This window comes from Dipodomys ordii, unplaced genomic scaffold, assembly GCF_000151885.1.
Source record: "Dipodomys ordii isolate 6190 unplaced genomic scaffold, Dord_2.0 Scaffold260, whole genome shotgun sequence".
Lineage (NCBI taxonomy): Eukaryota > Metazoa > Chordata > Mammalia > Rodentia > Heteromyidae > Dipodomys > Dipodomys ordii.
Window position 1 is genome coordinate 496,942 of NW_012267476.1, and position 15,492 is coordinate 512,433.

The window sequence follows — 15,492 nt, forward strand, 5'->3', positions numbered from 1 at the left end:
TTCAATCCTGACCTCCTGCACATGAACTGCAACACAGGAGTGCTTTTCTGTCACTCCATTCAACATTCGAAATTCTTCTTTCTCTCGTGCAACATTCTCATCTTCCTCTTTGTACCTTTCTCCAAAGTCATCTAAATCTAATTATTAGGTCCTCTCTCAATTTTCCAAAACACTAGCTAGCATTCCCATTCACTAGCATCCCCTTTCATGTAGCTATTTGTTAGAAAGTAAAAGCTTTGAGCCTAAGTGGCTTTGGTATTTCTTGAGAAAATTTCTAGCAATTTGTAGTTATCCTAAACAGTGTACTGAATGAATGAAAACATCATTCTACTTGGTGATAGAAAGTTTGAGATTTAATCTCAATTTTTCTAGAATCTGATCACAGCCTAAACTGCCACTGGGAAGATCCCTGAAAATTTCTTAGAGGTGGTATTTTCCTTTCCAGGCATTCCATCAGAAGTCTCACCTTATGCTGAATATACAAGTCTGCCAACACCATGAAAAAGTAGTTGGTTTCAACCTACTCAGTGAGAGGGGGCGGGGGGGACGAGTTTTATTACAACCCCTCCTTTATTGTGTAGAAGTGGGAGAAAAGGATAGTTTTCACTGAAATACTGTACTGTGTAAGAAGTCAAGCAGGACTCTATAAACAGTTATATTAGACCTTGAATCTAAGGCACTGGTAGCTCATACCTATAATCCTAATACTTGGGAGGCTCAGATTGTGAGAATCAGGGTTCCAGGCCAGCACCGGCAGAAAATTCAGAGATGTTGGCACTTGTGGCATACACCTGCTGTCTAAGCTACAATATGAGGCTTATAATAGGGAGATTCAGCTGGGTACCAGGGCCTTACACTTGTAATCCTGGCTATTCAAGAGACCTAGATCTGAGTATTGTGGTTTAAAGCCAGCCCAGGCAGGAAAGTCTGTGAAACTCCTATCTCCTATCTCAGAAGAAAAAGCCAGAAGTGGTACAGAGGCTCAAGTGGTAGAGTGCTATTCTTGAGCAAAAGAACCTTGGGTACTTGGCCCAGACCCAAGAGTTCAAGCCCCAGGACCAGAAAAAAAAAAGCACTCATTCCAGTGCATTACAGACCGGTAATGAGACTCAATCCAAAAAGTAGTAAAAGTCAAAACCAGGTGCCAGTGGCTCAGGCATGTTACCCTGGATAGTCAGGGGGCTGAGATCTTTGGATTGCAGTTAAAAACAGCCTGGGCCGGAAAGTCTGTGAAACTCTTACTTCCAATAAACTACTCAGAAAAAGCCAGAAGTGGTACTGTGGCTCAAGTGGTAGAGTACTAGCCTTGAGCTAAGGGCTCAAGGACAGCACCCAGGCCCAGAGTTCATGCCCCAGGACTGGCCAAAAAAAAAACCCTAAAGAACAAAAATTAGTAAAACAGTACAAAAAGCCACACTTCTCCAGACCTGAGGAAACCTTATAAGACTAAAAATTTCTCTGAAGAGGAATTAAAATGGCCAATAGACACATGAAGAAATGCTCAACTTCTCTAGCTATAAAAGAAATGTAAATCATTACAACATTGAGATTCCACCTCACCCCAGTTAGAATGGCTATAATCAAGAACTCTAATAACAACAGATGCTGGAGGGGATGTGGCCAGAAGGGAACCCTACTGCATTGTTGGTGGGAGTGTAAACTTGTTCAACCACTTTGGAAAACAGTATGGAGGTTCCTCAAAAGACTCCACATAGAACTCCCCCATGGCCCAACAATCCCATTTTTAGGCATTTACCCAAAAGAATAAACAAGGCCATACTAAAGCTACTAGCACAACTCTGTTTATCACAGCAGTATTCACTATAGCTAAGATATAGAACACACAGATGCCCCTCAGTAGATGAATGGATCAAGAAAATGTGGTGGTATAGATATACGATGGAATTCTATGCCTCCATAAGAAAGAATGACACTGCCCCATCTGTTAGGATATGGAAAGACTTGGAAAGAATTATATTAAGTGAAGTAAGCCAAGCCTAAAGAAACATAGGTCCCATGGTTTCCCTTATTTGCAATAAGTAGTGTATGTCTAGGACAAGCAGAAAAGGTCAAAAGCTATGTACCTATGACCATATAAGATGATGCTGAGCGAAATGAACCCCAAGAGAGAGACACAAAAGGTTTTATCTTTGTTGTTGCTTTTAATGTACTTATAATGTACTACATGAATTTTTTTGTTTCTTTTGTATCTTCTTCCCCCCACCCCCCCTGGTATAACCCCTGTTTTCACTGTATTTGATTCCCGTGTCCTGCATCTTTTGACGAGGGGAAGGGAAATAACCAAATGCTGAAATAAGGATAAATATGTACAAGACACTATGTTGAAAATGAGCTTTACAACTTGGGGGGGGCAGGGAGGAAGGAGGTGGGGTAACAAGGGATGGTAGGAGAAAAACGAAGGAGGTGGTAACAATGTTCCATAGGAAATGTATTCAACCTTACTAATGTAACTGTATCCCCTCTGCACAGTATCTTTACAATAAAAATATTTTGTTTTAAAGTCAAACTTTTTTTTTGAAGTGCATGTCATGCCTGCAATACAATGATAGTAGATGGTGATCATGAGAGTCATGATTCAAGGTCAATCTTGCCAAAAAATAAAACTAAAAGTAATTTTTAAAAGAAACTAGCAAGACCCCATATCAACCAAAAAACTCCCATCTATGAGAAAAGCATGATACAGGCCAGCCATAAGATCTTCCTGAAAAATAACTAAAGCAAAAGAGAACTGGATACATGGCACAACTTGTAGGCTAATAAGTGCAAGGCCCTAAGTTCAAATCCCAGTCCTGTCCAAAAAAGAAAAAAGCATCATTGTTATCAGATCTTTATTAGACCATCTAGCTGAGGCCAGAGGCACCAGGATGGGAGGAGGAGGGGACAGCCAGGAAGGCTAGCAAGGTGTTGTAAGGGGAGGGAACTTCCAACTCCAGGAAGAGGCTCCCCCAAGTGGGGCAGGTGGGTGGGGCACGTCGGGAGGAGGGAGAGTGGGCGGACATTCACTAGGACACATCGAAGCCTATGTCATAGCTCATTCCAGAGGTCTGCCACCCCCACAGCACCAAGCCCAGAGAAAGCAATCTAGGGGGCGGGGCCTCACGGGGACACATCCCTGAGGCTTTATGTCATAGCCTCTCTCCCTGGCTTCCCCTTCCTGTCCTGCCCCCCACCTGGCACAGCGAGCTTTCTCTGAGCAGGAATTTCTAATGCCTTGGATCTGACACTTCGGGGGCCCAAGAGCAATGGTGCAGCGTGTGGGCCGGACCAGCGGAGAGCAGGATGTGCCAGGCTCTCTGTGCTCGGCCAGCCGGCTGCCATCTGGCCATGCCTGTAATCCTGGTACTCCTGAGGAAGAGGAGAAGGATCTGGAACTCCTGGCCTGCTGGGGCAAAGGTGTGGAGCCTGGATTCCCAGGGCTTGCCCGGGAAAAGCCCTGGAACTGGAGGAGGGAGCTGGCCGGGCTGGGCCTGGGTACTCTTGGTAGGGCGCTGGGAGGTGCAGGGGGGGAGGGGGGAAGGTGAAAGTGCATGGGTTCTTGGCGGCCCGGCCCCACCCCCCGGGCCCGGTGACCTTTTGGCCTGTGGTGCTCCTGCGGAGATGCAGTAGGTACGTGTTGCAGGGACCAGTCCTGCAGCCCTTTACTGGGTGAAGCTTCCAGAGGAAGCCCAGCTGTGGGGACTGTGGAAGTTCCGAGTTTGGGATGACCCTGGGTCCATGTTTACATCAGGTTTGTTTTTTAGTCTTTATTCACCAAAGGCAGTGTTTACAGTTAAACTATGAAGAAATCAGATCTTAAAACAATTGCATAAAGAAATGTTGTTGGTCCTATTCCTTTGCTTCGCATAATGTCTTTTAAAGTTTATGCTGTGACGGAATCACCACTTCTTCCCTGTTTATTGCTGATAATGCATCATTTTTATGAAATCTTATCCAGTTGTTAGCTGGACTTGTTTGGTTGATATGAATAATGCTGTGATAGGCATTTTTAAATTCTATTTTTCTATATTTAAGCTGTTATACAAAGAAGTTTCAATTTAACAAATCAGTTTGTAAGTACAATGCATCTTGATCAATATCATCTCTTCCATAGTTCTCCCCGAAATGTAATAAATATTTACATTCAAAGAAGGTAATAAAATGGATTTTGTTTTAGGTGAAATATTATATATCTGAAAGAAAGAATGTCAGTCCTGACTATTCAAATGCTGATGAGTTGTCTAAATGTTATCTCAGACTTGATTCTTTTACTCATAAGGTTAGATTGTCTTTAGTTCCTAAATTATTATTTATCTCATGCTAAGTCATTTTCTTTTACTGCCTTTGTTTTGTGAACTTTTAGCTCAGTTTGGCCTTGAACCACAATTCTTCAGAACTCTGCTTCTTCCCTAGTTAGGATTGATTACATGTATGAGCTACTGTGCCCAATCAGAAATGTCGTTTTTTTCCCCTTGTCGATTGCAAGGCTTGAACTGAGATCCTGGGCACTGTCCCTGAGCTTCTATGTTCCAATAGCCAGCACTCTAGCACTTGAGCCATAGCACCACTTCTGGTTTTTGAGTGCTTAGTTGGAGATAAGAGTCTCCTGGGACTTTCTTGGCTAGCCGGGTTTGAACCATGATCCCCAGATGTCAGCTGCCTGAGTAGCTAGGATGATAAGTGTGAGCCACTGGTACCAGACTGTTTTTGGTTTTTTTTTCCCTCCTGCTTGTAGTTGTACTTGAACGTAGGGTCTGGGGACTGTCCCCTAGCTTTTTCACTCAAGGCAGTCTACCACTTGAGCCACAGCTTTATGTCTGACTTTTTGGTCATTAATTGGAGATTAAAAAGTCTCAAGGACTTTCCTACCCAAGCTGGCTTTGAATCATGATCCTCAGATCTCAGTGTCCTGAGTAGCTAGGATTATAGACATGAGCCACACACTTAGCTCCAGGCTAGAATTCTTATATTAAATTTGGATGACAGCTAATGTTGAACTTACTATATTCTACAGATTAATGAATGTGAAAAGAAAAAGAAGGAAGACTATGAAAGCCAAAGCAATCTTGTTTTTAGAAGATACATTCAGTAAAATTTTAATTGAAGCTAGAAAGTTTGAACTTGTATGTATTTGGGCAAGTTAATCAGCATAGTGAGTATTTCCACTGTGCTTATTAAAGAATAAATAGAATTGACAAAGGATTATTATGCTTTAGTAGAAAACTACCTCGGTCTTTCCCAAAAGTAGTGCTTTCAAAAGGAAAGGTACCAGCCTGCTTTGCTATGAGTTGCTGTACTGGGTGAGGAGTGGAGTGCTAACCCTGCACTGACCTCACTCCTCCTCCTCCTCCTCCTCCTCCTCCTCCTCCTTCTTCTTCTTTTTGTCAGTCCTGGGGCTTGAACTCATGGCCTGGGCACTGTCACTGAGCTTCTTTTGCTTAAGGCTAGCACTCTACCTCTTGACTCACAGTGCCACTTCCAAATTTTACTGTTGATGTGATACTGAGGAGTTGAACCCAGAGCTTCATGCAAGCTAGGCAAGCACTCTACCACTAAGCCACATTCCTAGCCCCTCACTACTTCTATTTACCATATCTATGCTTTTTTTGTGTACCAGGTTTTTCTGTGTGTGTGTGTTTGTCAGTGTTGTGGTTTGAACTCAAAGTGTGAACACTGTCCCTTCGCTTTTTTTTTAAACTTTTATTGTAAAGGAGCTATACAGAGGAGTTATAGTTACATGAGTAAGGTAATGAGTTCATTTCTTGTCAAACATTTTTAACACCTTTTTACAAGTTTTTAATTTTTTAATTGAGATTAAGTGATTACATACATTTCATAAAATTCACAGTATTGTGGGATAGAGATACTTAAAGTCACAAACACTTTTTAACCTTCATGAGGCGCATTGTCATTATCATGGTCTACAAGGCTTATGGTCTCTACAAACTTGACTTAAATTTTATTGAGTAGATTTGCATATGTATTCATCAAAGAGATTGGTTTGTAGTTCTCTTTTTTTGTTGGATCTTTGTCTGGTTTGGACATGAGTGTGGTACTGGTTGTTTTTTGAGTGGTAAGGGCTTTCCTGTCCAGGCTGTCTTTGAACCATGATCCTCATATCTCAGTCTCCTGAGTAACCCAGCTCAAATTAATGGGTTTTGTTTGTTTGTTTGTTTGCTTATCAGTCGTAGGGCTTGAACTGTGGGCCTGGGCTCTGTCCCTGAACTCTTTTTCCTCAAGGTGAGGGCTCTACCACTTGAGCCACAGTACCACTTCTGGTTCTCTGGTAGTTGATTAAAGATAAGAGTCTCATGGACATTCCTGCCTGTGCTGGCTTTGAACCATGATCCTCAGATCTCAGCTTTCTGAGTAGCTAGGCTTACAGGCGTGAGCCACCGGTGTCTGGCTCATGATATAGTTTTGATAGTGAAAAGTTCCTGTCCAGAAGTCAAGCTTGCCTTCTCTGGTCCTGGCTGTGCAGTATTCTTCAATCTTGAAAATTGTCAAGATTTTCTTGACTGTTTTCAAGATTACATGCCACTTCTTTTTTATCGATTGTTCTTCCACTTAGTCTTGTCTGAAGTTTTATCATGATTTGACTTAGGTCTTGCATGGTTGGCAGCTCTGTCACGAAGTGACACTGTGTGCCTCCCACTGCATCCCACCAGGTGGCTGGGGACATCAGTTTGTTCCAGCAGTGAAGTAGGTAATTTTGATCACTTGAAGATGGCCAAATTTGCCCATTTTTCTAATGTAAACATTCTCCTCTCCCTTTGTGACTGAGTGATGTGTGGGAAAACACATAGGCTGTGGAAATATCCCATTCCTCACACCACTGACAGTTTACTTATGTATTTACATATTTATTCATGTCTGAACTTGCTAAGGGGTTCCTGTTGTATACATTGGATTGTAATTCCACTCCTGTCATGGTTTTGATATGAAAATGGTTCTAGACGTGGCCAGTGGGAGCCCCTTCTAACAGACTTTTATTAGTGCTTTCATTTTATTTTATTTTAATTTTTTTGCCAGTCCTGGGGCTTGAACTCAGGGCCTGGGCACTGTCCTTGAGCTTCTTTTGCTTAAGGCTAGCACTTTACCTCTTGAGCCACAGTGCCACTTCCAGATTTTCCTCTTAATGTGGCACTGAAGAGTGCTAGGCAAGCACTCTACCCCTAAGCCCTCATTAGTGCTTTTGTTCTTTACTCATACACAAGATCGATGCTCTGGCCTTTGAATCAACTATTATCCCAGGAGCTGTGGCTGGATGGCATTTAGAAACCAACATCTGAGGATTAGGTATATTCTTTGCTTTTGAGATGTTATTGTTCCTAGGCACTTTTGGAGAAGAGAACTGGAAAATGCATAAAACGAATATACAAAATACATGTATGCATGTATATAGGTGAGCATTGATATATACAACTCCATATATGTATATATAAACATACACACATTTAAATTTATATAAATTTCATTTAGTTATACAGAAATGTAAACTCAGAGGCTCCTGCTTACTTCACTTGTGTCCTAGTAATTGAGCCCCCCTTTAAGCCCTGCTTTTTGCTGGTTAGTTTGGAGGTGAAGTCTAATAAACTTTCCTGCCTGGACTAGTCTCAAACTTCAGTGTTCAAGCTCTTAGCCTCCTGAGTTTCTCAACTTTTGATTTGTACACCAATCTATGTATATATATCCATCTATATATACTCAAAATCATGAGTTCACACTGACACCTCGAACTGCAATCTCACCCTAGATATTCTTCCAGGTTTTTTTTCCTTTTCCATATTTGTAACTACCAAGAAACCCAATACCCTTGATAGGATGACTTACTGAGTCATTCATTTTGTTTGTAAACAATCTCCAGTGATTGCCTGTGATGTTGTAAAATAATGTAACTTTCCCATGGTTTCTGACATAGAAATCCAAAAACACTCATGCTTTCCCGAGTAATAGGGGTGGTAGTAGGATCTTTTGTTCTACTATTTGGTCATTGACTTTGGTTCCTCAATCAGAGCTCCTAAGACCTTAGTAATTTCCTTAGTTATAGTAGCATCTGACCCAGAGCTATGAAATCCTTTGGAATTTCCTGTCACAGGAGCATGTTCTAAGAGGTACAACCTTTGATGTACACCTGGATAGCCTCAGGATGGGAAATGATCTTTTTATGATGGACTGGTAGTGCAAACCTGTAATCCCAGAATTTAGAAGACTAATGCAGAATGGTCTTGAGTTCATGGCAAGCCTGGGCTACAGTCAAACGATCTTTTTTAAAATCAGCTTTAATAGGTACATTATTTGGGGATTAGCTCCTAATTTTGTTTTTTGGCTTCACGAAATTTTGTTATGTCTGTAAAATTTATACTTGCCAAGACAGTCAAACCTGCCTGATCAACCCATTCTCTCTCTATTGCTCTGTCTCTGTCTGTCTGTGTCTTTCTGTCTCTCAGTCTCTCTGTCTCTGTGTCTGTCTGTCTGTCTGTCTCTCTCTCTCTCTCTCTCCTTCTCTCCCTGTCTTTGGTCGATGTCCTTATGGTCACCACATGGTTGCCAAGGTAGCAGTAGCAGCATCCTCCCATGTGCCCAGTGTCCTTGGCAATGGGCCGCTAGGCCTCATGGAAGAGTAGTAGTAGAGTCTCCCCAAGCTCTCACAGAGACTTGATTCTTGTGACTATTTGCCAGTTCTTTACACACTAGTTCACTCATTTCAGGAGGCATGACTAGTGCTGTGAGCCCAGCGTGCCTGGCATAGTCTCCGTGTAGCACACTCGGGCCGAGTGCCTGGTGCTACAGGATTCTTCAACCGAGATTCTGGTCAAAGTACATCTGACACTGAGCTGGCTTTCCCAGGCTGAAATGCAAGTGGAAAAGTAGCCTGAAGCTGTCTTTACCTTTAGAGGTGGTGGGGGTTGCAGCTTGATTACATGGTGACTTCACCCGACAACCCTTCACCTTTGTCCTTTGAGGTGTTTTTGTCCCAAATGCTACAGCAGGTAATCACCTTACCTTCCATGTATGTTTCCTGTCTGTTTATATACTTATTTGTTTTATTTGCATTTGAGCTGAAGCCCATAGATCTGAGGGTCAGGAGGCAACCTGGACTCTGCTTCTCCTACTGTGGTCTCTACATGACTGGGTCCAACTCCTGAGCACATTAGTTATACTGGTTGGGTTGGAGCGTAAGGGCAAGTCTTTATTGGGAAAGAAGAGGGACATGTCTCCATGCACCATGTCAGTGGTTTCTGCCCCACTTTCCTCCATTTCAATGCAGTTTCTTGTGTGTGTGTTTTCTCTATAATCCACGACTCATCGCTATCCCAACATAAAGCCATCTTCTAGGAGGACCCAATTGCACATTTATTTGCTCACAGTGGTAAAAGATAAAACATATATTTGAAAGACCCTAATGCATACACCCTGACGTCATTATTGCAGCTTACTCTGTTAGCCCAATTTTTCTCCTCAGGTAAACAGAGTGCTGTGAGTGGTGAGTTTCACATATGAGGCCACTGTGAACATGCAGAGTCTATTTTTGGAATCACGAAGTATATGAATTAAAATATTTCCTCTTCCTTTCAGTGACAGATGGAGAAGCCTCTGAAGGAGCAGGAGACCTGAGAGAACATGGAGGTATAGTGGTGCCTGTGGATGGACCAGGCCTCTGTGGACTTGTTCTGAGGATGGACCCTGCCTGGAATGACTACTTCTGGTCATGAGTGGAGATTCAGTAAGATTGGATGTGACCCTCCACCACTGGGTTATTTGTGTTGGCTCATCCAGGGCCATTAGATTTCCACACAGAGTAAGTGCTGAGGGCTGATGCTGTCTTGGGTGACAAGTGTGTGATGGGGAGGAGTTGGGCACAGCTGGACTTTGCTCTGTGGACACTGGGATCAGGAGGCTAAGCCTGAAGAGCTGACTGATGAGATTTGTAGCAAGAAGAGGGCTGGGTCTCCTAGTGGACAAGTGCAGTTCAGGGTTATTTGAGGAGCAGATCTCCTCTCAAAGAATGAGGTGGGATTCTGATGAGAGAAGCGGTGAGGGCTAAAGAGGGTAAAGGATAGGCACCTGGTGAATGACAGGGTTGACACTGATGCTGAAGGAGAACCGAGAGGAGGAAAGTCATGAAAGGAGCTGAGGAATCCTGAACTCCTCATGTCCAGTGTTCAGTGAAGACGGTACGTGGGGAGGGAAGTACTGTTAAATTCCATGATGTTTCCATGTCATTTATTTTTTTCCTTTTGTTTCTTTGTTGTGTGTATGTGCTTGTGAGTGTGTGCTGGTACCAAGGCTTTATCTTGTGCTTTTTTTCTTAATTCTCTTTCTGTTTCCTTTTCCTCCACTTTTCTCTTTCACCTTTCCCCACCTTTCTCCCTATCTACCATCTCTTCCCTCCTCTTCCTCTACCTCATACTGTCTCTTAGTCTACTTTTCCTTCCCCTCATCTTCTTCCTCTCATCTTCCTCTTCCCTTACCTCTCTCTCTCTTCCTGTTCTTGAATCTGTCTCTAACTCTGTCCATTTCTCTGTCTCTCATCTCTCTGTCTCAGTCTTTCTTTTTCTTTCTCTCTCTCTTTCAATTTAGATGTTTATGCCTGGTGCTCTACCACTTGATTCACACCTCCAGGTCTGCATTTTTCTAGTTAATTGAAGGTGGAGTCTTCTCAGCCTGGCTGTAACTGCAATCCAGGTATCAGCTTCTAGGATAGTTAGGATTACAGAGCCTGTAGCATCAGGCAGTGCACTTGACTTTGCTCATCTCTTGCAGCACAGGTTGGTTTCTCTGTTGTTATGAAAGGTATTTGTGTACTTATCTGAAGGATAGCTGTGTCAGTGACACTTTAAAAATGGGTGTGGAAGGAAGGTGGTGTTAGTCTGCTGTGCAGAATGGACAGGGAGAGAAGGACATGTATAGTGCAAGTGTATCAACACCCTTAGAATATCAGAACATGTGCACACTCAAGGACATGTGCACCCCCATTTCCTAGTGAAAGAACAAGCAACTCCCTTTGCATGATTGAATAGCAGCTTCCTTCTCTCTTTACCAAGATGGCTCAGAAGCACACAAGCAGATGGCTGCTCAGGAATTCCTCTGGGAATCAGTCTTTACAAACCCAACCTGATATGCACATTGAGAGGCAATTAGGGAGGAAAATGTGCTCTTTTCTCCCTTCAAGTTCAGCTCTCAATGCAGAGCGAGATGTGTCAGAAATGATCTCCTCCTAGTGATGCAGAAACTGACAGGAGACAAGGCCTTGCTGCCCCAAGAGCTGCAGCTGAGGCTCAGAGTGAGGGAGTGGGCTTCAATTCACATCCGCGGGTTTGGCTTAAGAGGCTAGTGTCTTGTAGTCCTAGTGCAGTAGAGAGTGTGCCTCATCGCTGCTGTGATTTCAGTGTTGGGTTGCATTGTGGAGATTGAGGGGGGAGGGGCAGTATGCCAAGCCGGAGGCAAGTCATTTTATGATTCCATGCCAGTCTTGTCTTAAGGGGCAAGATGAGCTCACTGTCCAAAACTCAGGTCTACCTTTGACTTTCCAATGGATGGTCTGATGCACAGGCATGCTAGAACACTGCTAAACCTTTGTGGAACAGCTGGAGTGCATTTGGCTCAGCAGGTGAAGGAGACAGGACCAAAAGTAGGCCCAGAGAATGAGGCTCCCACAGCTTAGCTAGAATATCACACAGACCATTACGTAGTCTTCTAGCCAGCAGGACGGGATCAGGGCTGGAGGAAAAACTTGGAAGAAGTTCCATCCCAATGTGGGATAGAAAGGCTTCCCAGAGGAGGAGCAGGTGAGCTGTTGTGTGCACTCCATCTCCATGTGTGAGACTGAGGCACACAAGGCTTCAGGCAAAGGGCATGGAAACACAGGTGAGGAGACCAGGAGGCAAGGGTGAGAAGGGCTGTGGAGGGGAGCCTTGGGAAAGCAGTGCGAAAGAGCTTTGACCATGTGCAGCAGGATACTTGTCAAATAAGTGTGTGAGGGAATGGGTAGGCCTTCATTCAATGGATATTTACTGAGTGACCATAGGGTGAGAGACATCATGCTGAATACTGACACAATGCTGGGAACAGCACAAAAATATCTCTCCTTGTGAGTTTACACTCAAGCATGGAAAATGACATTACCCAGATTTATAAAAGTAATAAAGAGAATACATTAGAAGGAAGATGTAAGGCAGAAAGAATGAGCAGTATGAGTAGTGGGAATACTGTATGTGTGTTTGCATGCATGTGTGTGTGTGTGTGTGCACGCATGTGCACAAGGTTGTATTTTTGAGCAGGGTATCATAGAGTAGACCTCTTTGGTGGGTGGGGGTGGAGGAGGATGAGGGAGTGAGCAGCTGGATGTCTGGGCAAGAGTATTCTAGGCAGTAGAAATAACAGTGGCCCCCAGCCTGGGTTAAGCCAGGCACCATTCAAAATCCAGAAAAAATGAAACATGAAAGATAGAGAGAGAAAGAAAGAAGAAAGAGAAAAAGAAAGGAAGGAAAAAGAAGAGAGAAAGTAAAAAGAAAGAGAAAGAAAGAGAGAGAAAAAGAAAGAAAGAAAGAAAGAAAGAAAGAAAGAAAGAAAGAAAGAAAGAAAGAAAGAAAGAAAGAAAGGAAAGAAAAGAGTCAGGTGTTGGTGGCTCACATCTGAAATCCTAGCCATGGCTAATGCCTGTAAGCTCAGCTGTGTAGGAGAATGAGAGTATGGGTCATGGTACAAGGACTCCTAGGCAGAAAAATACATGAGACTTACCTCAAAAATAATCAGCAAGCCAGACACTAGTGGCTAAATCATTAAGCTTAAATTTTCAGGAGGCTGAGAGCTAAGGAGCTTGGTTCAAAGCTGAGCAGAAAAGTCCATGAGATGGGGTGTCTCCAGTTAACAAGCAGAAAAACTAGATTGGTGATATGGCTGAAGTGTTAGAGCATCAGCCTTGAATAAGAAAGCTGATCTATAGTGCAAGGTCCTAAATTTAAGCCCTGCTACTGGCACATAAAAAAATAATAGCAGCTCCTCCTCTCCCCCGCTACCGCCAAAATAACCATAGTTGGAGTCATGACACAACGCTCAAAAGTACAGTACTAATCTAGCAAGCATTGGATTCTGAGTTCAAAATCCAGAAAAGAATGAAGATAAAAGAAAGAAAGGGAAAAGAAAGAAGAAAGAAAGAAAGAAAGAAAGAAAGAAAGAAAGAAAGAAAGAAAGAAAGAAAGAAAGAAAGAAAAGAAAGAAAAAAGAGAAAGGAAAGAAGGAATAAAGAAAGAGAGAGTAAGGAAAAGGAAAGAAGATCCTGGTGCTGGTGGCTACTCAGGAGGCTGAGACTTGATGATCACAGGAAAGTCCATGAGATTCTGATCTCCAATTAACCACCAGAAGACCAGAAGTGGCACTGTGGGTCAAAGTGGTAGAGTACTAAACTTGAGCAAAAGAGCTTAGGGACAGTGCCCAGGCCCTAAATTCAAGCCTCACAACCAACAAAAAGAGAAAAAGAAAAGAAAAAAGAAGGAAGGAAGGAGAGAGATTGAGAGAGAGAGAGAAGAAAAGAAAGGAAAAGAAGGAAAGAAGGAAGAAAGGTGGAGGAAGAAAGAAAGAAAAAAAAGAACATGATGCGTTAACCTGATTAACTTAAAAATAATGAGCCAATAATCAGTGGAGTAAAAGTTAACTGATCATGATGAAATAACTGTATTGTCAAAGCTCATAGAACTCATAAACTTTACAGACCACATAGACAATTTGCCCCATGAAACTTAGAATGTGTTTGTTACTTTAACTAAGCATCACTATCGCACAATACTGTGAAGTTTGTGAAATTATGTAGTCACTTAATCACAATAAAGAATTTAGAAAAATAATTTTTCATAGCTGGGTGCTGTTAGCTCTTATGATACATGTCTAGTTAATAGCTGGTGAATATGTTCAGATATATGTGTATAGTTGTGAAGAGAGTGAGCTTTGTATCCAGATTCACTGGGTTTGCATATTGAAAATTACATTTCATACCTGAGAGAATTTAGGATGTTACTTAATCTGTCTGCCTCAGTTTTATCATGGGTAAAACAGGGATGAATATCCTCTACCTTTAAAGTTAGTGTGAAAATTAAATGCATTAGTAAGTAGTAAGGACTAAAAGTAGCTCCCAGTAAATATTTCACATCTCATTAAGTGCTGAGGTCTCCTGCATAATCTCATGTTTTTTTTACTGAAATAATGAGACAGTTATTTGGGGGCTAAACCCCTGAGGACTTTCAACATCATAGGACTTGGTCAAAGGAAAAACGTGTCTAACATTGAGGCTAGATTTAAATCTGATTGTTTACCTTACACAGGTTTGAAGATACTTAACAGATATTTGAAAAGAAACACATTTAGCATTTATATCACTAAAAATTATGAGTTTTGTAAAAAGTCAAAATCACAAGGTTGAACGAGGTTAAGTGAACTTTTATCAAAATGCCTCCTTGACTCCTAGGAAGAGTGAAAGAGGCAGTTTAGAATAACTGAAGAAAAGAATCAGTCAACCCAATTTAAAACTGAACAATATCTTCTTTATGCATTTAGTGTTACTATTGGGCTTTTGCTAAAAATTCACTGTGCTCTAAAATGGCCTGATTTTCTTTTAATTTGCATTTCCTTCCTGCCTAGATGAACTGGCAGCAACCCACTGACAGTTCTACCAAAACAACTGTGATGCACACCTCAATTTGGGTCTGGAATGGTTCATTTTTCTTTTTCTCTTTTTTGTTGCATAATTAGTCAGATTTTGCAAGTTACACACTATAATTCTGCCAACAAGGAAAAGGGTCATTCTTCTATCTTGCTTTATTGCTTCTGAGATTATTATCACATTAGCAATTTGGAATTATGTTCAAAACTTCTGGGCACTGAATATGGAAAAACAAAAACAAAAACCTTGAGCAATGAAGAGAAGTGCATACATTATACATTTTGTGAGCTGATTTACTTACCCAGGGAAATCAGGCATAAATCCTCCAGCCCAAGGTTAATTTTGTTTTCTTCTCAGTGGAATGGGTGTACTGTTACAGGGAGAGGAATGAAGACTCCTTAATTGGCAAAGAGGAACTGTTGTTGCATAAGGAGATACTCCAGTTGTTGCAAGTCAATAGAAAATGCTCTGGATTTTAAAAATCCTGCTGTGTTCACAATTTAATATGAAATCCTCAAATTGCTAGTATTTGAATATCCTGCATTGTTTAGAGACAGAAGAGAGAAGCTCACCGTGTTGTGTCAGATTGATTCATTCACCTTTTTTTGTTTGCTTGTTTTTGGCATGGAAAGGAAATCTACCTTTGCGTGGAAATTAAAAATATTTCTGATACTGGGTAAAAGAATGAATGAAATAATTCTATTTATGTTTTACAAGGCTTTAAGTAAAAATTCTGTGTCACTCAAGTTTTGTGAGACCTCAGAGTCTGATCTAGTTAGAGACCATAGCTTAGTTATAATGGGGCACTTAGATTTAAATCTGAATAGCACATGGGA